This window comes from Mustela lutreola, chromosome 7 (assembly GCF_030435805.1).
Source record: "Mustela lutreola isolate mMusLut2 chromosome 7, mMusLut2.pri, whole genome shotgun sequence".
Classification (NCBI taxonomy): Eukaryota; Metazoa; Chordata; class Mammalia; order Carnivora; family Mustelidae; genus Mustela; species Mustela lutreola.
Genome location: NC_081296.1, coordinates 87350303 through 87376270, shown reverse-complemented (window position 1 = coordinate 87376270; position 25968 = coordinate 87350303). Strand labels below are relative to the sequence as shown.

The 25968-nt window shown below is 38.9% G+C and overlaps 1 non-coding gene across 1 annotated transcript; it reads right to left on the bottom strand.

The window, feature by feature from the left end:
- Positions 1-15600: 15600 nt before the first annotated feature.
- LOC131837442 (U6 spliceosomal RNA) lies at positions 15601-15704 on the bottom strand. Its single transcript, XR_009356050.1, has one exon. It is a non-coding gene; the product is annotated as a U6 spliceosomal RNA (small nuclear RNA).
- Between the last annotated feature and the right edge of the window lie 10264 nt (positions 15705-25968).

Here is a 25968-nt window from a genome sequence, read left to right as displayed (position 1 = left end):
AAATCAAAGAGTTGATTCACACTAAATTCTACACCTGAAACTAATATTACATCATATGTTAACTAACTGGAATTTAAGTAAAAACTTGGAGAAGAAAAAAGTTGATTCTGAGATAGCCTTATGACCACTAAGAGTCACCTTCTTTTTCTGGAATTCAGTTCCCTTTCCTATAAAGTGAAGATGATTAGACCAAGTGGCCATTTTCTGTGTTTGGGTGAATGCTCCCCTGGCGTGTATTGGCTTTGAGGGTTATGCTGTTTTTCTGGAGTTTGGGAGGCCTTAGGAAACACTGACTGTGCCAGCTTTCCCTCAGTTGTCCCCTAGCTGTCCCAGGACCCATCCTGTCTTACACAAGTTCTCTTTCTATTCACCTCTTATTCCTACACTATGGACTGGATCACATTTGCCCCTATTTAACAAGAAATAATAGAGATCACATTGGCCACGAAAGGGCCACCGAGACTTCCCTCCTGGGCTAGGAAAGCTGTGACAGATTACTAAATTTGTGTTATAAGGCCCAGCATACATCCCACGTAAGCTTCTCAAGATCAAGCATCATCCTCTTTTTGATCGCTCTTTGATGTCTGTACCCTTAGTTCCCAGTGCAGTATCTAGCACATAATGAGTACTCAAGGATTATTTGTTGAATAAATGTACCAATCACATTCTATCTTATCACTTGCTCCCTTATAGTGACATTTATTTATTAATTATTTTATATTGTTAATAAAATTATGTATTAATATTTAACATTATTTGTATTTATTATTATTTTTTAAGTAGGCTCCATGTGCAAGGTGGGGCTTGAACTCACGACCCTAAGATCAAGAGTTGTATGTTCTATGTATGTTCTATGTTCTAAGAGTTGTATGTCCCCCTCTTGTACTGATTTTTAAAAATCTTTTTATTTTAGAGCAGTTTTAGGTTTTACAGAAAAATCAGTAATACAGATGACTTCCTATTATTCCACACCCAATTTTTCCTATGAGTAACATCTTGTATGAGTATGGCATGCTTGTCACAGTTAATGAACTAATAATGACACATTAAGATTAACTAAAGCCTGTATGTTATTCAGATTTCCTTAGTTTTTACCTAATGTCCATTTTCTGTTCCAAGATCCTATCCAGGGTACCACATTACATCTAATAGGCATGTATTTACTTAGACTTCTCTTGGTTGTGAAGCTTTCTCAGATTTTCCTTATTTTGATAACCTTGACAATTTTGAAGAATACTGGTCAGATATTTTGTACAATGTCCTTCAATAGACATTTGTCTGATGTTTTTCTCACTATGGGGTTGGGGTTATGGTTTTTGGAGGAGGGCCACAGAGGTGAAGTAACACTCTCATCACATCATATCAAGGGTATGTAGATCCTATCAACATGAATTACTACTATGGACATTGACCTTGGTCATGAGGCTGAGGGGGTGTTTGTTACATTTCTCTACTCTAAAGTTACTCTTTTGTACCCCATTTCCGTGCTGTCCTCTTTGGAAGGATGTCATGATGTGCAACCCATACTTAAGGATTGGGGAGTTATGTTCGATCTCTTTGAGGGCAGAACAGTGATGTAAATTACTGAGAGCACGGCTGCAAGTGACGTTTTGCCTCTTCTCCTCTATTTATTACTGCTTGGTTTTTATATGTGGTAATTCTCCTCTTAAAGGCTATAAGCTTCTTCAAGACTGACCATTCTATATGCTCCCCGATAGTCCCAGTGTCTTACACAATGCTTTGGGGTAAGATGGAAGCTCAGTTCCCAGTATAAAGGATGGTTCATAGCTTCCAGTTCCAGCAGATCTCTGCTGATGACTTACTTTTCTTTTTTACTGCAAGACTTGGGCCAGAAAGTTGCCCAATTTGTCTTGGCAAAGGTGTAATAAAAATACTACTAATAATAGTGGTCCTGGCACTGTGTTAAGCTCTTTATACATGTCTCCATAAGAATTTTTGCAACATACCTGAAAAGTGGATATCATCCTAATTTTATGAATGAAGATACTTATGTCCAGACTTATTATAAGATGTGTCCCAAATCACACAGCTAGAGTGCAGAGCCAGGACTCAAATCTAGCTCTCTAAAGCCCGTACCCTTAACCACCAGGTTATACTATGTTTCCCCTCATAATAGCCAAGTAAGTCCACAAGGAAAGCCAGAAGGTCATGGATGCAACAAAAGCTAGAAGATAATAGAAAAAGAAGAAATAAATCTCTGAGTGGGAGTGACTGGTGTGTGACTCTGAGGTCTGCTATGAAATTGGTACATCTAAGAGAAGCACATCACCCATAGATTAGCATAATAAGATAATTATAAAATATTATTATGTATTCCAAACACAAAGATAGCAGATTTTGCTCATATTCTTAACATTCAGGTCAAACAGTAATTTCTAAAATATATCCATATGGAGCAAAAGCCTAATGTGATTCAGATACCTTTTAAGATAGATGGGCATTAGTGACGATCCCAAACCTTGTCTTTCGAGGTCCATTTTATCATATACACACAGTGGGATTATTCATTCTTCTGTATCCTAGGAGATGTGGTTGATTTTCAGTGGGATCGTCAAATGATAGTGACAGTAATGGTTATTTGAAATAATTGATCCAATGGCTTGCTTAATCTTTAGATCTGAAATAAAATATCTCTACATGTGGTTCTGGGGAATTACTCACACTATTGCTAAAACATTTTCTTCTGGAAGAAAGAGTGTAAGCTAAAGCAAAATATTTCCAAATAATTATGTATGGGGAAAGCCAGTTCCTTCATTACACATTAATCTTTATTCAATTTTTTTAGCTTGATAATTTTTTTTTTAATCTCTGGTAAGATTATATACTTTTTTTTTTTTTAAGATTTTTATTTACAGGTGTTTGCAAGGGGAACCCTCCTACACTGTTGGTGGGAATGCAAGCTAGTGCAACCACTCTGGAAAACAGCATGGAGGTTCCTCAAAATGTTGAAAATAGCCCTATGACCCAGCAATTGCACTACTGGGTATTTACCCTAAAGATACAAACGTAGTGATCCAAAGGGGCACGTGCACCCGAATGTTTATAGCAGCAATGTCCACAATAGCCAAACGATGGAAAGAACCTAGATGTCCATCAACAGATGAATGGATCAAGAAGATGTGGTATATATACACAATGGAATACTATGCAGCCATCAAAAGAAATGAAATCTTGCCATTTGTGACAACATGTGTGGAACTAGAGCGTATCATGCTTAGAGAAATAAGTCAGGCGGAGAAAGACAACTATCATATAATCTCCCTGATATGAGGAAGTGGTGATGCAACATGGGGGCTTAAGTGGGTAGGAGAAGAATCAATGAAACAAGATGGAATTGGGAGGGAGCCAAACCATAAGTGACTCTTAATCTCACAAAACAAACTGAGGGTTGCTGGGGGGAGGGGGGTTGGGATAAGCAGGGTGGGGCTATGGACATTGGGGAGGGTATGTGCTTTGGTGAGTGCTGTGAAGTGTGTAAACCTGGCGATTCACAGACCTGTACCCCTGTATCCCTGGGGATAAAAATATATGTTTATAAAAAATAAAAAATTAAAAAAAAAGATTTTTATTTATTTATTTGACAGAGATCACAAGTAGGCAGAGGCAGGCGGAGCCGGGTGGGGGCAGGGGTGGGAAGCAGGCTCCCTGCTGAGTAGAGGGCCCCAATGTGGGCCTCAATCCCAGGACCCTGGGATCATGACCTGAGATCCTTAGAAGGCAGAGGCTTTAACCCGCTGAGCCTCCCAGGCGCCCAGGATTATATACTTAAAAAAAAAGTTTTTATTTAATCAACTGGTGCTTATCACAAGTGTACTTCTTAGTCCCTATTACCTATTTCATCCATCTCCCCACCATTAATTTCTATGTTTTGGCTATTTTAAACGATGCTGCTATAAACATCAGGGTGCATATATCCCTTCAGATTAGTGCTTTTGTATCCTTTGTGCAAATACTTAGTACTGTAATTGTTGGATCATAGTATAGTTCTATTTTAACTTTTTGAAGAACCTCCATACTGTTTTCCACAATGGCTGCATCAGTTAGATTCCTACCAACAGTGTGTGACTGTTCCCCTTCCTTCACATCCTCACCAACACTTATTTCTTGTGTTGTTAATTTGAGCCATTGTAACAGGTGTGAAGTGGTATCTCATTGTAGTTTTAATTTGCATTTCCCTGATGATGAGTGATGTTGAGCATCTTTCCATGTGTCTGTTGGCCATCTGTATGTCTTCTTTGGAGAAATGTCTGTTCATATCTTCTACCCATTTTTTAATTGGATTATTTGTAGGTTTGTGTGTGTGTGTGTGTGTGTGTATTGAGTTGTATGTTTTTTTATATTTTGGATACTAGCCCCATACTAGATATATCATTCGCAAATATCTTCTCCCATTCCATTGATTGCCTTTTAGTTTTGCTAATTGTTTCTTTCACTGTGCAGAAACTTTTTATTTTTATTTAATCCCAATAGTTTATTTTTGTTTTTGTTTCCCTTGCCTCAGAGGACCCATCTAGAAAAAGTTGCTACGGCTGATGTCAAGGAGGTTACTGCCTATGTTCTCTTCTAGGATTTTTATGGTTTCAAGTCTCATACTTAGGTCTTTTATCCATTTTGCATTTGTTTTTGTGTGTGATAAAAGAAAGTAGTCTAGTTTTATTCTTTTGCATGTTGCTGTCCAGTTTTCCTAACACCATTTGTTGAAGAGACTTTTTTTCCCCCATTGGATATTCTTCCTGCTTTGTCAAAGGATAGTTGACCATAAAGTTGTGGGTTTATTTCTGGAATTTATATGCTGTTCCCTAGACCTATGTTTCTGTTTTTATGCTAGTACTATATTAGCACAAATGTATGATCAGCACAGCTTTGTAATATAACTTGAAGTCTGGAATTGTGATGCCTCCAGCTTTGCTTTGCTTTTTCAAGATTGCTATGGCTATTCAGGGTCATTCGTGGTTCCATATAAATTTACAGATTGTTCTAGTTCTGTGAAAAATGCTGGTAGTAATTTGATAGGGATGGCATTAAATGTGTAGATTGCTTAGGGTAGTATGGATATTTTTACTTCTAACCCATGAGCATGGAGTTTTTCCATTTCTTTTTGTCATCTTCAGTTTCCTTCATCAGGGCTTTATAGTTTTCAGAATACAGATCTTTTACCTCTTTGGTTAGGTTTATTCCTAGGTACTTTATGATTTATGGTGTAGTTGTAAATGGGACTGATTCCTGGATTTCTCCTTCTGCTGTTTCATTGGTATATAGAAATGCAGATTTCTGTACAGTCATTTTGTATCCTGTGACTTTACCTAAATCGTGTATTAGCTCTAGCAATTTTTTGATGGAGTCTTTTAGGTTTTTCTAAATAGAGTATCATGTCATCTGCAAATAGTGAAAGTTTGACTTCTTCCTCACTGATTGGATGCTTTTTATTTCTTTTTGTTGTCTGACTGCTGAGGCTAACACTTCTAGTACTATGTTGAATAATAGTGGTGAGAGTGGACATCCCTGTTTTGTTCCTGACTATAGAGGAAAAGCTCTGATTTTCCCAATTGAGGATGATATTAGCTGTGGTTTTTCACATATCATCTTCATTTTGCTGAGGTATGTTCCCTATGCCCTTACATTGAGGTTTTGTTTTTTTTTTTGTTTTTTTTTTTTTTTATCATGAATGAATGTTGTTCTTTGTTAAGTGCTTTTCCCCCCTAGCTTTTGAGAGGATTATATGGTTCTTATCCTTTCTTTTATTAATGTAATATATCACATTGATTGAGTTGTGAATATTGAACCACCTTGCAGCCCAGGAATAAATCCTCCTTGATCATGGTGAATGATTCTTTTAATGTACTGTTGAATTCAATTTGCTAGTATTTTGTTGAGAATTTTTGCATCCATGTTCATCAGAGATATTGGCTTGTGGTTCTCTTTTTGGTGGAGTTTTTGTCTGGGCTTGGAATCAGCATTGCTGGCCTCATTGAATGAGTTTGGATGTTTTTCTTCGTTTTCTATTTTTTAAAATAGTTTGAGAAGAATACGTATTAATTCTTCCTTAAATGTTTGTTAAAATTCACCTTTGAAGTCATCTGACTCTAGACTTCTGTTTGTTGGGAGATTTTTGATTACTGATTCATTTTCTTTGCTGGTTATCAGTCTGTTCAAATCTTCTATTTCTTCCTGTTTCAGTATGGTTTCTTGAAATTTATCCTTTTCTTCTAGATTGTCTAATTTGTTGGCATATAATTTTAAATAATATTCTTTTATAATTTTTTGTATTTCTGTGGTGGTGGCTGTTATTCCTCCTCTCTCATTTGTAATTTTTTTTTTAAAGATTTTATTTATTTACTTGAGAGAGAGACAGTGAGAGAGAGCATGAATGAGGAGAAGGTCAGAGAGAGAAGCAGACTCCCCATGGAGCTGGGAGCCCGATGCGGGACTCGATCCCGGGACTCCAGGATCATGACCTGAGCCGAAGGCAGTCGTCCAACCAACTGAGCCACCCAGGCGTCCCTCTCATTTGTAATTTTTTAAATTTAGGTCCTTTCTTTTTTTCTCTTGATGAGTCTGGCTGGGAGCTTATCAATATTATTGAGTTTTCCTAAGAACAAGTTCCTGGTTTCATTGATCTATTATATTGTTTTTTAGAATCTCTACGTCATTTATTTCTGCTCTAATATTTATTATTTCCTTCCTTTGGCTGTTTAGTCCGAATTTGTTGTTCTTTTTCTAGCTCCTTTAAATGTATGGTTAGGTTGTTTATTTGAGATTTTTCTTGCTTCTTGAGGTAGGCCTTTTATTACTATAAACTTTCCTCTTAGAACCTCTTTTGCATCCCAAAGGTTTTGGACCATTGTGTTTTCATTTTCATTTGTCTCAGTGTACTTCTTTATTTTTTCTGTTATATCCTGGCTGATCCATTCATTGTTTGGTAGAATGTTATTTAGTCTCAATGTATTTGTGATCTTTCCGAATTTTTTTCTTGTGGTTGACTTCTAGTTCCATAGTGTTGTGTTCAGAAAAGGCACATGGTACGACTTTGATCTTTTAAAAACATTCTGGAGAATGTTCCATGTGCACTTGAAAAGAATGTATATTCTGCTATTTTAGCATGGAATGTTCTGAATATATCTTTTAAATTCATCTGATCCAGTTTGTCATTCAAAGTCATTGCTTCCTTGCTGATTTTTTGTTTAGATTATCTGTCTGTTGATGTATGTGAGGGGGTTATTAAAATATCTTACTATTACTATATTATTATTGATTAGTTCCTTTGAGTTAACTGTTTTATGTATTTTGGTGCTCCCACACTGAGTGACAAATATTAATAATTGTTATATCTTCTTGTTGGCTTTTCCCCTTTATTATGATATGGTGCCCTTCTTTGTTTCTTGTTATAGTCTTTTTGCTAAATTCTATTTTGTCTGATATAACTATCATTATTCCTACTTTCTTTTGACATCCATTTGCATGATAAATATTTCTCTGTCCCCTCACTTTTGATCTGCATGTGTCTTTAAGTCTGAAATGAATCTCTTGTAGGCAGCATATAGGTGTGCCTTGGTTTTTTATTTATTCTGTCACCTGCCTTTTGATTGGAGTCTTTAGTCCATTTACATTCAGTATAATTACTGATAGATATGTATTCATTACCATTTTGTCACTTGTTTTGTGGTTGTTTTTGTAGTCCTTCTCTGTTCCTTTCTTGTCTTTTTCTCTTTCATGGTGTTCTGGTTTTCCTTAGTGATATATTTGGATTTCTTTCTCTTTATTCTTTCATCATGGCAGTTTTTGATTTGTGTATAATATCTTCTGCATATAAGAGTATATATTAAGCTGATGATTGTTTAAATTTAAACCCATTGTTTACCTCTCCCCATGTTTTAGGTCATATTTAAATCCTTTTATTTTGTGAGTTCCTTGATTAATTTTTTACAGAAATAATCATTTTTACTGCTTTTGTGTTTCCTACCTTTACATTGTCATTTTTGGTCTTTCTTTTCCACTCAAAGTGTCCTGTCTAATATTTCTTGCAGGGCTGATTTAGTGATGATGAACCCTTTTTAGTGTTTATTTGTCTGGGCTCTTGATCTTTCCTTCTATTCTGAATGATAGTCTTGCTGGATAGAGTATTCTTGGTGGCAAATTTTTCTCTTCAGCCCTTCAAATGTATCATGGCATTCCTTTCTGGCTTAGAAAGTTTCTGCTGGAAAATCTGCTGATAGTCTTATGGGGTTTCCTTTGTATGTAACTGTCTTCTTTTTTTCTTGCTACTTTTAAGGTATGTATATTTTTTGTCACCAAATTTTGCTATTTTAATTACAATATGTCTTGGTGTGGCTCTGCTTTTGTTGGTTTTCATGGGGATTTTCTCTGCCTCCTGCATTTGGATATGTGTTTCCTTCCCCAGATGAGGGAAGTTTTCAGCTATTGTCTCTTCAGATAAATTCTCTGACCTTTTTTCTCACTCCTCTTCTTCTGGGACTCCTATAATATGAATGTTATTACAGTTGGAGTGTTTATGTATGTATGTAGTCACTGAGTTCCCTAAGTCTATTCTCATGTTGCATAATTCTTTTTTCTCTCTTTCCATTACTCTGTCTTCTAGGTCATTAATTCATTACTTTGCTCTTCCAGTCTGCAGTTCATTCCCTCAAGAGTGTTTCTCATTTCATTTATTGAGTCCTTTATCTCTGCTCTGTATTCTTTATCTCTGTGCCAATAGTCTGACTGATGCCCTCCACTCTATTCTTGAGTCTTAGGATCATTATTTAAATTCTCCATTAGCCATGTTACTTATATCTGTTTCACTTAGATCTTTGACTGTGGCCTTGCCTTTTTCTTTCATTTGGGACAAATTCCTCTGTCTTCTTATTTTGTCTAAGTCTCTGTGCCTGTTTCAGTGTTTTAGGAAAGTCAGCTACATATCTTGTTATTGAGGGTAAAGGATTTATGAAGAAGAGGTCCTGTAGCCTCCTACAGTATAGTGTCCCCTAGTCCCCAGGGCCTGATGCTTCCTGGAGTGTCTCCAATGTGTGCTGCATGCACTCTGCTTTGTGTCTGGCTGCTTTATCCTTTAGGCCAGTCATCTGAAGAAATTCTCTTTGCCTTTTGGGGGCAGTGTTTTGTCTCTGAATGTGGTGCATTTTAAGTAGGTGTGCTCTGGTCTGCTTGTGAAATGACACTTGTCACCACTGCCAGAACTGAGACTGCAAAACTCCCCTATTGGGAGACATAGTGTGAGCAGGGTTTTGTGCTGGTCTTCTGGGGGAAGAGGTCTGGTGCACCGGGACTGAGGCAAACATGACTGGGAGGGAAAGTTCCAGCACAGCACAGGGGGCAGGGCTTGGTGTAAGTGAGTGTCGGTACTGAACTTTTCCCCACAGGTGGCCCTATGCTTATGCTGAGGGATAGGTGAAGGATACCTCACTGTTTCTTTCCTATACCTTTGTTCCCAGAATGGTCACTTTGTGAATACTGCCTCTCTGGGACTTGACTCAAGAAGAGCAAATTACCTCTCCTCTGTGTGCCCCAGGCGCTCCTCATATTGCTATTTTCACGCTGTAGTCTGCAAGCTGTTTGCCTCCCTTTCTCTCCAAGAGCAGCCCCAATGCCTCCGGTCTCTCCCAGAGTGGAGCCCACTGACCTTTAGAACTCCAGGCTTTAAGCTCTGTTGGTTGCAAGAAGCCCTGAAATTCAGCTTCCCTTGCTTTCTAAGCCAGTTGCTGTGGGGAGTCATCTTCCCCATGCACTCCCCTGTTTGCTACTCTGTTTCTCAACCCTCTTCGCAACCACAGCTCCCTCTCCACAGCAGCTGCCGGGATCTACTTCTCTCCCAAATCATGTTTCTGCACTTCCCACCTTCTTTGATGTGTCCTCTTCTCTACCTTTAGTTGTGGAGTTTGTTCTGCCAGTCTTCAGGTCAATTTCTGGGGTATTTATGATTATTTAATAGTTATCTAGTTGTATTCATGGGATAAGGTGAGTCTAGGGTCCTACTTTGCTGCCATCTTCTTCTTCCTTATTACACATTAATTTTAAAAAGTCAGGCATGAGAGCTCCCTGAAATTTAGCATATATGGATTGAAGTATTTAATAAGACTTAATTCCATCCCTAGTTTTTACTGCTCTGCTGTGATAGTATTTTCATGTTACAGAATAATTGTTGAAGACATTTTAATATTTTGCAAATCTGAGCTGCAATAAAATATGATTCATCATTATTAATATCATTTTAAATAAGAAAAGAACTGGTTTATATTGATTGTAAGATGCATATTAATTTGAAAGGTGCTAAAATGTAAATGAAATATGCACCAATGACTTAAGTTATTACTAATTCTAAAGGATACAGTTTTATAATAAGTGACTCATAAATATAAAAAATATTTAAACCACATAAAAGGAAAGGGGGATGCATAAAAAAGCAGAGAATACTTGAATTTAGCTTTGAGTTTCCTGGAAAGTGAGACAAAAACATTTATATATATATATATATGTATACACACACACACACACACACACACACTATTTATTAAATGGTTAAAAGGATTTATCCTATTCAGAAAATAATTTTTTTTTCTGGAACTGAGTTATAAAAAGAATGCTGATTTGGAACATATGTAAAGGCCATTATCTTCAACCACAGCAGTTGTAAAGAACATATAGAAATGCTTTTATTTGACAATTTCTTCAATCTTTGGAAGCAGAAAGCATGATTGAAGATTTGGCCAATATCTTTAGAAATGTTAAAATAAAATTTATTTAAATTGCTTAGCCAACATTTTACACTAAAGAATATCTTCAATAGGAATGCTGCACCAAGTATGACAAACATAGCTATGAGATTTGCTGAGCTTTATATTACCCTGAAAAGCCACAATTAATTTGAAATTTAATTGGTACTGGGAATCATTTTAATGGTTGGTAGAAGAATAACACAAGTTTTAGCTGTTTTTAGATTGAACTATTTAAGATCAACAGTGTTATAATTGTAATAAAATCTGCTATGTGACCAAAGCTAATTCAGATTATGCCTTGTGTCCATGAGTTGTGTTTTACATTTCTTTCCTTTTTTAAAAAGGTACTATGGAAAATTTCAAACATGTGCAAAAAGTAGACACAGTATTGTAGGGAACACTTTTTTATCTATTACCTAGCTTGAACAATGATCAATTTATGGCCATTTTTGTTTCTTTTATGCCTTTACTCTTGATTCTTTTGAAGGAGTCCCAAATATTATAATGTTTAATCTTTAAAGATCTTTCTCTAAGGATTCCCTTTTCAAATATAACCACATTAGGATTGTCATACCTAAAAAAGTATTAATTCCTTACAATCATAGCCACTTTGGGTGTACATTGCTTCAGTTATCTTATTAATTTTTTTTTTTTAAGATTTTATTTATTCATTTGACAGAGAGAGATCACAGGTAGGTAGAGAGGCTGGCAGAGAGAGAGAGGGAGGGGAGCAGGCTCCCTGCTGAACAGAGAGCCCGATGCGGGACTCAATCCCAGGACCCTGAGATCATGACCTGAGCCGAAGGCAGCGGCTTAACCCACTGAGCCACCCAGGCACCCAGTTATCTTATTAATTTTATTTAGAAATGGATTAGTCGCTGAATCAAGATCAAAATGAGGTTTACACTCAGAGAAGGGACAAGAATAGCTCCTTCTCTATCTCTGAACATCCAGGTCCTCAACAATATGGACTGAGCGCCTACAGTGGCAGGCACAGGCTGGCTGCTGGGAAAACAAAGGTGAATGCAACAGAATCCTCTGGTCAAAAGAATGCATCATCTTCTGGGGAAGGAGTAACCCCATACTTTTGTTCATAGGGATTGCTTAGCAGCCCTCATTCCCAGGAATTCCTCTCAGATTGAACCTAAATTCCTCATTTGCAACCTATTTCCATTCTTTTTTTTTTTTTTTTTTGTGTGTGTGTGTGTGTGGACAAGGAACAGTATCACTGCAGACTGTTATTATCATATTTATTTTTGTTTTTTGGGGGGTGAGGTTTCTTTATTGTTTTTACTTTATTATTTTTTGCTTCTGCTTTTATTTTTCTGCCTTTCTGTAATCTCTTCTGCTCTCCTGCACATCTGTCCAGTATGTATGCGGTATAACCGTGTAACTATAAAAGACTGAACCACACAGTTATGGGAAAGACATAAGATGTGTTTCTACCTGGGGGGTTTAATGCAAAATGGCTGATTTGACGAACAATCCTTGAACTTGTATTTCCTTAGAAAGGGGGGGGTTTGAGTTAGGGTTCAAAAGAGATGCTTTATAGTGTGCAGAGTATAAATAATATTATTTTAATGTTTTAAAGTATTTTCACATCAATTATTTATTATTCTCTCTATAATCCTATGAGTTATAAGGACAAGTATGAATATCTTTATTTGGCAGGTGGGGAAAATACAGCACTAAGAAATTATGCTGTATAAAGAGTACATACAAAGATAGAATGGGGCCAACCTGAGAGATTAGTTATCTAGACTTAGTCTCTGCTCCTCTACTTGTTGCTGATGTTTTTGTGAAATCATATAACACTGACTGTACTTTACTAGAAGACAAAAGGAGTGACATGTCCAACATGTGCATATAGGTCATTTTGAGCTTTCTGCTCACTCCCCTCACTCTCAGCTGATGGATAGTACCTGTCGTGGCATGCAACAGATGTTACTAGATGACCAAGGACAGATACCTGAACCTACATGCAACTGTGGGCTCTTTCTCCCAGAAATTTGAAACTGGTTTATAGGGACTACTTAGCATTGTAGCAGTGACTCCTGAGTAAGGAACATATAAGGCCAAGCCTGACCCATGGGCAAGTTAAGCCCAGTGGGTTGGTCATGTCAGAGAGAAGAGTAAAGCAAATGGGCATTTACTTCCCAGTCAAGTGAATTCATCTCCTGCCCTTTAAAAAAAATTCTTATTCTTAAGCAATTTTTACACCCATCATGGGGCTCAAATCTACAACCCTGAGATCAAGAGGCACACGTTCTACCAACTGAGCCAGCCAGGGGCCCTTATTCCCTTTTGAGGCCGGTTGTACTTGCTTTCTGGGACATACTTGGTACTCATCCAATAAATTCCCTTTTTGCTTAAGTACTTTGAATGGATTTCAGTTCCTTACAATCAAATGAGCCCAAGACCCAATCAAATGCTTTATTTAGGCAAAAGGGAAATCACAGTAAGAGGTTTGTCCTGGGGCTTTTACTCTTTTTCCAAGCAGAGGTGGCAATTGTGTTGGTGTTGTTGCCTTTCTAGGGGTAGGTGGGAGTGTTTGTGGATTTCCCATGGAAGAGTAAGAGGAGGAACTTTCATCCTTTTAAACTTTCCCAGCAAGGGCACCTGGATGGCTTGGTGGGTTCAGTGTCTGACTCTTGGTTTCCACTTGGGTCATGATCTTGAGGCCTGGGATTGAATCCTGCATCGGACTCCACACTCAGCAAGGAGTCTGCCTGAGGATTTTCTCTCTCCCTCTGTCCTTCCCCAGCTCTCTCTCAAGTAAATAGATAAATCTTTTAAAAACCCCACAAACTTCCCCATCATTGGAAAGTTTTTTTTCCTCCTTCTCCAGTTGATTTCAGATCTGTAGGAGTTGGAGGGAAGGACAGTGCCATGATTCTTATCTCTGGGGCTTCAGAGCAGACTTGAAGCCAGTGGTGCTCAGCTCTGGGTGCCCCTAGGAGCCAATAGACTTCCTCCCGAGCAAGTTTATACCTTGGGATTTCTGTTGTGCAGAAATCTTGCCAGATCCTACCCTACTCTTACTCCTTGCCATCTGACTCATGAGGATCCTAAGAAACGTCAGAATTCAATGTTTCTTCATAGACATTTCATTTCCTTAAAACAACAACAACTTTCGAATGTATTGTCACCCACTAAGCATTTACTGTGTTACTACAATGAACATTGTGGTTGTCTGTGTGACATTCATATCACCTTCCCTCATGTATAACACCTGTCTACTGAGTCTCCACAGTTTTACTTACCAGTGAATGACAGTCATTTGTCCACACTGGCTAGTTCAAGGTTCTCTGGAGCTGGGACTCTTGTTAGTTGTGAGACATCATGTTCTTTCTTCTTCTTCTTCTTCTTCTTTTTTTTTTTTTTTTTAAAGATTTTATTTATTTATTTGACAGAGAGAGATCCCAAGTAGGCAGAGAGGCAGGCAGAGAGAGGAGGAAGCAGGCTCCCCGCTGAGCAGAGCCTGATGTGGGACTCGATCCCAGGACCCTGAGATCATGACCTGAGCTGAAGGCAGCGGCTTAACCCACTGAGCCACCCAGGCACCCCATGTTCTTTCTTCTGAGGAGGTAAAAGGGAAAGTGTGTTTTGCATCTTGCAACGGTGGGGAGACGCCAACGTGAGGGAGAGGCAACATATGGAGCCAGGCAGAGTCCGTAGAGCTGTAGAGAGGTCTAGCCAGATCCTACGTGCACAGAGCCTGGGGTTTACATTTCCTGTGGATTTTAAGGTCCAGGTGCCAATTAATTCCCATTGCTATTAAAAGCAGTTTGGGTTCAATTTTCCGTTATTTTCAACATAGCAGATTCTGATCCAGAACTTTTACATTCATTTACTTCTCTCACATTTTGGGTTACTGATTTCACATTCAAATACAAGCACCTTCAGTGTAGAGCACAGCACTGTGTACTCCCCATATCTTTTGCCCTCATGGCAACCTTATGAGATAGATAATATTATAATTGAATGTCCACTTTTCAGTCAAAGGTACTCAGGTTCTGAGAGATTGTGACTTCTCTAAAGACCCAAAACCTATAAGCAACCATAGAGTCTGAATTTGAGCCTATTGCAAATACCATTTTATTATAGGAAAGATATTAAAGATAAAAATTCAGCTTTTAGGGGTGCCTGGGTGGCTTAGTGGGTTAAAGCCTCTGCTTTCGGCTCAGGTCGTGATCTCAGGGTCCTGGGATTGAGCCCCGTGTTGGGCTCTCTGCTCAGCAGGGAGCCTGCTTCCCCCCCACCCCGCCTGCCTCTCTGCCTACTTGTGAACTCCGTCTGTCAGATAAATAAATCAAATCTTAAAAGAAATAAACAAAATTCAACTTTTAGACAGTTGGCAGTAATCACTCATATTTGTGAAATACTTTCTGTATTTCCAAAGCATATGTGAACCCATGTTACCACCATGTTGACGAGGTATCAACTCAACTATAAGGAGCTGACTGAAATAGAGAGGCCGGACACAGAGAGTACCTAGGAAATAAGTCGAGGGGTATTTATCTCATCAGTGCAGGTAGAAGAAGGTGTTACACAGTAAAAACAATGTTCTCCAATGACAGGCACAGTGTGTAAACCTCTGGGTCTTCCAGAGAGGGCTTCAATATCATTGTATGGGTTTAAGTCTGAATGAGTGAGGAGCCTACTGGGACTTGTAGGAAGTGTCACTGAGGAGTAGGTAGAACAACGCCCCCACCCCCCCCCCCCCCCCCCCCCGCCCAGCGCCAAGCTCAGCTGGATCTTTATGATCAGATAACTTGCTAATACACAAAATGACCATAGAGACTCATGTAAAATAAGTATCAACACACCTTTATTTTTTCTTTCCATTATTAAAAATATGAAACATCCTGCAAATTTGCATGTCATCCTTGCACAGGGGTCATGCGAATCTCGAAAGTATTCCATTTTTAGTAGATGTGCAGCTGAAGCAAGCACCACAGCTTTTAATGTATTTATTCTCTTTAGGCCAGCACAGTCTGGTCTTGGACTTTCTGGTCGCAGAGCTGCAGAATTAGGGCAAGGGTCAGTTACCCTGATGTCTCTGAGAACCTTACAAGCCCTCAGACTAGCTATAAATCTGTCAGATTGATGATTATGATTTTATAGATGGGAACGTTAAGATAATTAAGTGTGTGTGTGGGGGGTAACATTATTTGGCCTCCAAGTGCATTAGGCAGTAACTGAACTGAATGAAAACTAAGGTACTTTGATTGGCTCTTCAATCCTTATTTAATTAGAATGCATTACCTTTTCATCCACGGGAGGTTTCCTAAGCCAATTTTGTTGTTAATGAAGCCCAGAATAAATATAGGAACATCAGTAGAGGGCCAGGCTGTGCTTTTAAGTATAAAACCCAAGAAGAGTAAGCCTGAATGTGTTTTCAGGAATTCATATTGAAGAGTTGGTAATGAGACTAGACGTGTAGTTTAATCACACTGCCTGGTGGTCACCCAGAACGGACATGCTATGATGCCTGTGGAAAAACCACGGGTTCTTGGTCAAGGGAGGGACTGTCAATCCCAGGACAGTGCTGATTTCTCAGTAGGGTGAGGGCCTTTAGGGCCATACGGTTTCCAAGGTTTTCCCCTGTGTATTTTGGTTAGTGTGTTTTGTGTGTGTGTGTTTTTTAAAGATTTTATTTATTTATTTGACAGACAGAGATCACAAGTAGGCAGAGAGGCAGGCAGAAAGAGGAGGAAGCAGGCTCCCTGCTGAGCAGAGAGCCCGATGTGGGGCTCCATCCCAGGACCCTGGGATCATGACCTGAGCTGAAAGCAGAGGCTTTAACTCACTGAGCCACCCAGGCGCCCCGGTTAGTGCGTTTTTGATAAAGTGAGTTTATTACTTTATCCTGTTTTGGTGCACCAGTAATAGCCTAAAGAAGAAGTTTCCTACCACCATAAATGCTCTTGGCTAACTTAACGGTATTGGATAGACTAGAATTGGGGGCACCTTAGATAGGATAATTTCAGACAGTTGCCCTGTTTCACTTTATCATTCACTCAGCAATATTTATGGACTACATTCTGTATGTTGGGCACTGTTCTGGCTCCTGGGTAGAGGGTAAAGAGCAAACAGTTGTGATTGCTGTCCTGCTGAAGCCCATGGATGTGTAATTACAACACATGATGGGCGAAATGGAAAAGAGTCGAGTGCTATGAAGACATATGCCAGGGGATCACATTCCAGATCAGGTTACCATCTACTGAGGAAGTGATTCTTTATGCTGAGAACTGAAACATGAGAAAGCACCAGCAAGGTAGAGTGGGAACAAGAGTTTCCTAAGCAAAAAAAACAGCAGGTTAGTTGTTGTGGTGGAGGAAATAACTGGTCCTTTTGGAGTAATTGAAGCTGAGTAGGTGACTGAGGAGGGAGGGAGAGGTGGGTACATGAAGGCCATGCACTCAAAAACACTTGAGTTTTGGAATCTTTATTTATTTATTTATTTTTAAAAAGATTTTATTTATTCATTTTACAGAAAGATCACAAGTAGGCAGAGAAGCAGGCAGAGAGAGAGAGGGAGGAAGCAGGCTCCCTGCTGAGCAGAGAGCCCGACTCGGGGCTCCATCCCAGGACCCTGAGACCATGACCTGAGCTGAAGGCAGAGGCTTTAACCCACTGAGCCACCCAGGTGACCCGAGTTTTGGAATCTTTAGATATCTGGATCCAAATCTTGTCTTCTACTTTTATTTGTGGTCTTGGACAAGTCACTTAATTTCTTTGTGAGTCAGTTTCCGCTACATTGAAATTATCTCCCAGGCAAACTAATGCAGAATAAGTGAATTTAAATGTTCGGTCCCTAGTCCTGCCAGTTTCTTCTCTCCACCAACTGCTTCTTCTTCTCTTCCTGCATTTTTACTCAGAACTATTGATGGAGTTGGTTAGTTATTTAACATTGGTTTTCTTGGCCCTTTCCCATTATCTTGCAACCTGAATAATCAAATGCTGAATGATCTAGAGTTAATTATTATTTAAGAAATTTCAGTTACATCATAGACATTACCTTTATTAATTATAACATTTAGAATCAATTGTCAGAGACAACCTTTGCTCAAGTCTACCCTTGAGAGATACTCAGTTTCATGTTGGCTTAGCCTTTTATTTATATTTACAAAAATGGCTATGATTTTTTTTAACTTGGAAAAGATTGTTTTGATGCATAATATGAAAGCTGACTGTGTGACTTAGCAAACCAAAAATATTTATTCAGAAAACATTTCATTGCAGCTATCCGTCATGTTGAAAAGGCAGCTTTTTGTTTCGGTGCAATGAATGCAACACAGTATGTTTTGGTTTATTAACTCTGTTGGTTGAGCGTGGTTATATGAAAACACTTGGGCCAGTATTTCCAAATATAACGAGTGCCCCAGATTCTCAAACGTTAGGAAGATGTCACAGGATAGATTCATTCTTCCAAGTAAATGAACTAGATCAAAGAGTCCTTCTGTTTCTTTCTTTCTCCACCCTTATTATAATAAGGCCTATTGTGAAGGGATTTCTTGAAGTGGGAACTAGCACTAATATCTTTCAAAAAAGCTTCTACAGGGAGTTTATGCTTCACACTGTCTTAGTGGCTACCGCTGAGACCTAGAACTACACCTTTGGCTTCCATGGGCCTTAGTGTAAGGTAGAACACCATTGTGTTTCCTACCAACCTCACAGGATTGTCCTGGTCATTAAACTAGATGCCATTTTTAAAATAGTTGAGAATGGGGAGTGTTCATTCAACAAATCTGCCTGAATGGAAAGAACCAGAAGTGCTCTTTTCCAGTTGGGCCCAGATGTATTATTTGATAATAGTTAACAACCCTACAAGGTAGTCAGGGCAGTAGCTCTCACATGCTGGGGGCAGACTTAGGCACTATATGATGAAGATTTTAAAATTCACTTGCTATGTTTCTCCAAATAATTAAATCCCGCAGCTACTCCATAACATATTTTGCTGTTCACCGACCCGTGCTGCCAGTAGGTCCTTTTCTTTACAGAACCCTCTAAACTTTTCATTGTTTACCCTTGCCTTCTTGCTTTTTGAATGAATTGTAAAATGGCTCTTAAAGACTGAAAACAGTCATCTCCTTTTTAGCCTTCTCTTTTTAAGAAGTCATAGTTGCCCTGAATCTACTATATACAAGATACAATAGTTTCCTATTCTTTTATAGTTCTAAATTTTATAGTTTTCCTGCCAAGTCTGCTGAACTTTTCCCCTAGGTCTTTTTTCCTTCCTTGTTGTCTCTGTAGCTCCCTTTCTTTTTTGTGTAAAGGAGTGTTTCCTTCCCACGAAGTTATGCTGATGTCCCTTTTAACCGCGGAATTGTAATCTGTTACTTTTCCAGCCTACTGGGTTGAATCCCTGGGCACTTGGGAAGGCCTAATGTTGTCCGATGGAAAACTACTGGTCCCTTAAAATGCAGGACACTGGCTATCCCCTGCCCATCCCCTCTCTAGGCTGGGTGTCCCATCGCTGGGAGGCCTTCCTCTCTAAATTAGGTCGTGGTGGAAGTGTTTCCCCTTGCAGGATGGGGCATGTCAACTGCGTTCCAGCAAAGGGGCTTTCCTCTTTGCCTGTGAACATTTTATCTGATGGTGTAATTCGGAAGGAAAGGGGAAGAGCCAAGGCGGGTTGCGCAGTTGCCTGCTTTTCCTGGCAAGACTGTTGGGGCATGTTGTTCCCAGAGCCTATCCTCATCATCTGATCATTCTCATCCCACCAGGGTGGCCCAGTGGTTGCCCGATAGAGCAGCGGGACAGGCTGCCCGCAAGTTGATACAGAAAAGGACACCGAGGGGACCTCTCACCCATGGTGAAGGGAGAATGCTAGTAAAAGAAAGTCCTGAATCTCACACTTTCCTTCAAGTAGAAGTCCCAGATGGAAACTCTTTGAATCACACCCTGTAAATATTTTCACCCAGGCTTATTTTCCTTAGACCTTTTGTTGTCAGGGAGAAACAGCAAGGAAAAAAAAAAAGTAGAGATGAAGGAAGAGGAAAGTTCAGAGAAAACTTGGAACCGGACTCTTAGAAGCAGCCGATTCAAAAATATATGTTTAGACAATGTTGAGAGCGACAGGGAGGATGTTGACTTTCCATAAAGTGATGGAAGGCAAGGGTACCCAGTTTTACAATCTGTTAAGTCACTGGTATATGAACATAAAAGACATGTAAATTGGTTTATTTCAGACATCCCAAAGAATGAAGTGTTTTTATACAGGACCAAAAAAAAAAAAAAAAAAAAAAAAAAGGAACTGCTATTCAATTTCAAGTATAAGCAGAATATAGAGTCAAAAAGTTATAATTCTTCAAACACCAGAAATTATCTATTAACTATTGACAAATATAAATTTTAATGGATTCATAATAGTAAAATCCTGGTCCTAGTTTTTTAAAATGAAGTGCCACTTAGTTAAATTCAGTCTTTGAGAAATAGTGCAAAACCTAAAACTTATCTCTAAAAATAAAGCTCTCTAACCTGTAATTTGAGAACTCTCCGATTTTAATATGAATTTCTTTGACAAGCTCTGTTTCCCTTGTGACAAAGTGTCTCTTTACAGTTTGAGTCATCATTGCACGTTTATGAAATCTGACAGCGCTGACACAGCCTGAGATATTTGGGTCAAGGTGATGGGCGAGACATTGCGAAGGTGGAGTAATTTGACTGATTGGATGTGGGTGGGGAAGAAGGTTTACCTGGAGGTGACAGAAGGTTACAGAAGGACAGGGGGAGGCAGGACAGGGGGTTCCAAAGGTGCATTTCACTGTCTTTACCATTTTGCCTGCCATTTGAATTCACAGATGCCTGAGGCTGTAATATCCAATCCTTCATTAATCTTTGAAATTAGCTAAGAAAGGAACTTTATTTTCTTCAAGATTTTATTTATTTTTTTATTTGACAGATTGAGATCACAAGTAGGCAGAGAGGCAGGCAGAGAGACAGAGGAGGAAGCAAGCTCCTCTCTGCTGAGCAGAGAGCCTGATGCGGGCCTCAATCCCAGGACCTGAGCCGAAGGCAGAGGCTTTAACCCACTGAGCCACCCAGATGCCCTGAAAGGAACTTTTCTTGTAGCTAAGTCCAGGGTTCTGAAACTGGGGCCATGGATGTATTTGATTGTTAAGTTCTGTATTTCTCTACCAAACGCAACATCTATTCTCTCTTTTTTCCCCATTTTCTTTTAGTTAGTAATAATGGTTATCTTCGAGGATACAGTTTCTTATTTTGTTTATTTTTTGGTTTCCTTTAAAAATATATGTATTTATTTATTTAAAGTAATCTCTATGCCCAAAGTGGGGCTCCAGCTCACAACCCTGAGATCCAGAGTCACATGCTTCACCAACTGAGCCAGCCAGGGTCCCCTTTTTCCTATTTTTTTTTAATTTTTAATTTTTTATAAACATATATTTTTTTCCCCAGGGGTACAGGTCTGTGAATACTAAGGGACCAAATTTCATGTGCTGCTGGAGTCTGAAAGCTTATGGAAGCCACTACATAAAGATGGACAAAAGGAGTCGCTTTTCCTTGGCACTCAACACAGAATGCATTACTGGAATTCTAACATATTCTAACATGGGGAAGGCCCCAGCTGTGAAGGCAATTAATGGCCATTGCATTTGCAAAAAAACCCTCAGATCCATAAACTGCCATGATGTCTTTTAAATGTGCGCTGTAGTGGGGGGGGCAAAAAAATAATTTACAGGCAGGGTGGGATTATGCTTAAAGCAGATGTGTATGTTTTTAATGTGGCGTGGTATGGGGTGGAGCATGGGAATGGCCAATTCTACCATAAAATATTAAAATCTGCTGGTGTTCTGGAACTTTTTTTCTCTTATGATTGTTTCTCTGGCCTCTCCAAACACCCCTGCCTTCTGTCCAGATCTGGATACAGATTCTGGCCAGCTACATAGACCAGAGTATTTAACTGGTTCCATATGTTACTGGCACCCAATTCTTAGAAAAGAAACAAACAAACAAAGAAGAGTCTAATGAATAACTTTTTCCATCAGCTTGCCGTATTCTTGGAAGTTTCAGGTGTGGTGTCTACTGGATTGTTTACCCCTAGGCTGCTTGTTCATAATATTGATAATATCTTTTTAGGGTGCCTTTGATTAGTGGTTCTTAAACTTTAATATGCATCAGAATTACTCTGAAGTCTTGTTAAATACAGATTGCTGGGCCTCGCCCCCATAATTTCTGATTCAGTGTATAGGGGACAGAACCCTATAATTTGCATTTAAAAAAAATTTTTATTTATTTATTTGACAGAGAGAGATCACAAGTAGGCAGAGAGGCAGGCAGAGAGAGAAAGAGGAGGAAGCAGGCTCCCTGCTGAGCAGAGAGCCCGATGCGGGACTTGATCCCAGGACCCTGAGATCATGACCTGAGCCGAAGGCAGCGACTTAACCCGCTGAGCCACCCAGGCGCCCTATAATTTGCATTTTTAACAAATTCTCAGAAAATGCTGATCTGCTGGTTTGGAGATCACACTTTGAGAAACTCTGTTTCAGATATAAGCTTCTTAGGTATTAATCCCAGTCTTCTTACTGGATTTCTTGATTAGCCACTGAGATTAACACTTACTCTTTTTTTTTTTTTTTTTTTTAAGTAAGGTCTACACCCAGTGTGGGGCTCAAACTCATGATCCCGAGATCAAGAATCACATGCTCTACTCACTGAGCCAGTTAGATGCCCCAGTGTCTATTCTCAATAAGGGTTTATAGGAAGTACAGTACTATAAATCAGAGGAACTCTTCATAGTTTATGAACAGACAGAACCTAGGAACATTGCACTGGAAGAATTTTAGGAATTTATGTTGGCCATGTGATATCTGCTACACCATGGGAGTTTGTCAGTGTCCTGGAAAGACCTGGAGTTGCCAGGGTCAGAGATGTTAATCTGAATATCTCATCACATGGAGACAGCTTTTGATTCGTTTTGCAAGCTGAATCCCCAAATCTCAACTACTATCGAACTTGATAAGATGGGATCTCATAGTCAGGACCTTATTTTACTTTATTTTTTATTTTTTGAGATGTAATTGACAAGTAATAGTAGTTTCCAGTGTGCAATAAAATGATTTTGTATATGAATATATTGGAAAATGATCACCACACAAGTCTAGGTAACATCCATTACTACACATAGTTACAAATTCTTTTTTCTTTTGAAGATTTTATTTATTTATTTATTTATTTATTTGAGAGAGAGACTACAAACATGAGCAGGGGGAGGGGCAAAAGGAGAAGCAGACTGCCCGCTGAGCAGGGAGTCCTATCCCACATCACCCCAGGATCACAACCTGAGGGGAAGGCAGACGCTTAACCAACTGAGTCACCCAGGTGTCCCTAAAATTCTTTTTGTTGTGGTGATAACTTTGAAGATCTAATTTCTTAATAACTTTCAATTATACAATACAGTATTATTAACTATAATTACCATATTATAAATTATATCTCCAGGATTTATTGATTTTATAACTGGAAGTTTATACCTTTGACCCTCTTCACTCCATCACTCTCTCCTCCGCCACCTCTGGCAATCACCAATCTGTTCTCTGTGTCTGTGAGTTTGATTTTTCATTTGTTTATTTTTTAGATTCCACATTTAAGCTCATACAGTATTTATCTTCCTCTGTTTGAGTTAGCATAATGTCCTGAGCTCCATCAACGTTGTCTCAAATGTCAGGATTTCTTTTTTTTTTTTTATGACTGAATAATATCTGAGACCATATTTTATTTGATTGGCATAGTAGACCTACTGTAATAAGGTTTTTAATAATTAATGAAACAAAAGAGTCTTTGGATTTTCTTCTGTTTAAATAACAGTGATTGGAATTGTTATGTTTGTTTTCAGTAACCCCATGGCAATATTTGTTAACCATTCCCATATGCTCTAAAGAGGAACAAATAGGTCAGACACTAAGCCTGAGCCTCAAACTCTTAACATCTGGATGGAAATTAGGAGGGGGGAAATTTCTAGTATAGACTCCTGGATGCAAAAAGGAAGAGCTCCCTATTTATCTGGAAATATCTGGGGATAACTTTGATAAATAGCCATCTTCAGTGGCTTTCCTTATCATGGCTAATTTTCTTCTACAATACTTATTATGTTGGAATTTACACCATTTACTTATTTATTAAGCCACCTGTCACCATTGAACATACACAGTCTGAAGGCAGGGACTTTGCCTTGTTCACTTCTGGGTCCCTAGTGCCAAATGGCTTCTGGCATGTTTTTGTTGCTTGATAAATATTTGGCAAGCGAGTGAATGAAAGAATCTATCTTAGCAACTCATCTCATTCCAAAATTATCAAATCACCAATCGATTTAGCATTTTCCCTTAAGGAAGTAGGTCACCTAAATGTCATAGTTCTGTAGGACTAGTTTCTATCAGCAGCAGGTGGGGACAACAATGGTATTGTGAAGCAGTTAGGCTAACATGTTGAGGAACTCTGGAAGAGAATGGGGAAAGGCAGCCTCTTTGAATGTGTTGTCTGAGTTATTAGAACTCCTTATAATTATTGTCAAGACCATAAAATTAGTACATCTCATCCTGGTTTAATAATACCTCTTCTTTACCTAAACAGTTTCCTGAGTTAATTCTCTTAATTTTGGGTTGAATCATCCTTAATAATTGCCTTAGTAGGCAGTTTTACTGGCTGTTAAAACTTTTAAACTGAGAACCCCTTATTCATAGATGTAGCCTGAGTTAAGAGCTACTGTGCCATGCATTTGCTCTCATCAGGGGAGAGTAGACTCTTTGAGTTATCTGTGAGAATTTAAAAATCTCTTTGTTTTTTATTTTGATGATAATCTCAATAAGTGTAATGTAAACATATTCTAGATCATCAGGCTGACTCCCTTATATACTTTAGTTCTACCATCATATTTCAGTACCCATGTATGTGTTTGTGTTTATGATGGTTGGGTTGGGTCATGTGTTTATTTTTAATATATACACACTTTAATTAATTAATTAAGTAGGCTCCATGCTCAGCATGGAGCCCAACGTGGAGCGCAACGTGGAGCCTGAACTCACAACCCTGACATCAAGACCCAAGCTGAGATTAAGAGTCAGACTGTTTGACTGAGCCACCCAGGTGCCTGGGGGTCATGCATTTATAATAGACTGTCGTGCATATAGGAGAAAAAAAACAGTGACAGCTGATGTATAATGACACACTTGTACCAACTGAAGATCAGAACACAGTACAGAGACACCATACGAAGGAGCTTGTGTCTGATCTTGTAGATCCTGTGATGACAAACCATTGAAGAGACTCAGATCAGGTAGAGATAGCAAAGATGAAGAGAAGAAATGTTCATGATGTCCAGTCAGCATGAATTAGTAATTATATGTCTCTTGTGGAAGGAAAGTTTGGATGGTAAGGGAGTAGTGAAGGGAGACTCCTGTTTCTCAAGCCTGAGCAATGGAAAGATTTCCCTAAAGGAAAAAAAAAAGTGTACAGCATATGGTGCTGACTTGAATTTATTTTATGATAATATTACTTTACTAAGTCTATATAAAAAGTTAGACATAAATTTTTTATAAGTCTTATAAAACCAAAACATATTTACAAATTAAATATAAAGAGCCATAAAACCAGTTAATTCTAAATTAACAACTTTATTATTTTTTTTAAAAGATTGTATTTATTTATTTGACAGAAGTCACAAGTTGGCAGAGAGGCAGGCAGAGAGATGGTGGGGGGGAGGCAGACTCCCTGCCGAGCAGAAAGCCGATGCAGGGCTCCATCCCAGTACCCTGGGATCATGACCTGAGCCAAAGGCAGAGGCTTTAACCCAGGGGCCCCACCTAGCGGCCCCAACAACTTTATTTTTAAGACGACATTAATTTTTTATGACAAATAGTATTGTTTTGATAAAACTAAATTACTATTAGTGAACTAAATTTAGCAGAGATTGCTATAGCATGGGATATTTTGAGTTAGGATAGAGAAAAGTGGTGAAGAATTGTCAATACATAGCTCAGACACAGACTAAAACCCTCTTTAAAAAGAGCCTCTAGGGATTCCTGGGTGGCTCAGTTGGTTAAGTAGCTGCCTTCAGCTCAGGTCATGATCCCAGCGTCCTGGGATCGAGTCCAACATCGGGCTCCTTGCTTGGCAGGGAGCCTGCTTCTCCCTCTACCTCTGCCTGCCACTCTGTCTGCCTGTGCTCACTCTTGCTTCTCTCTCTGACAAATAAATA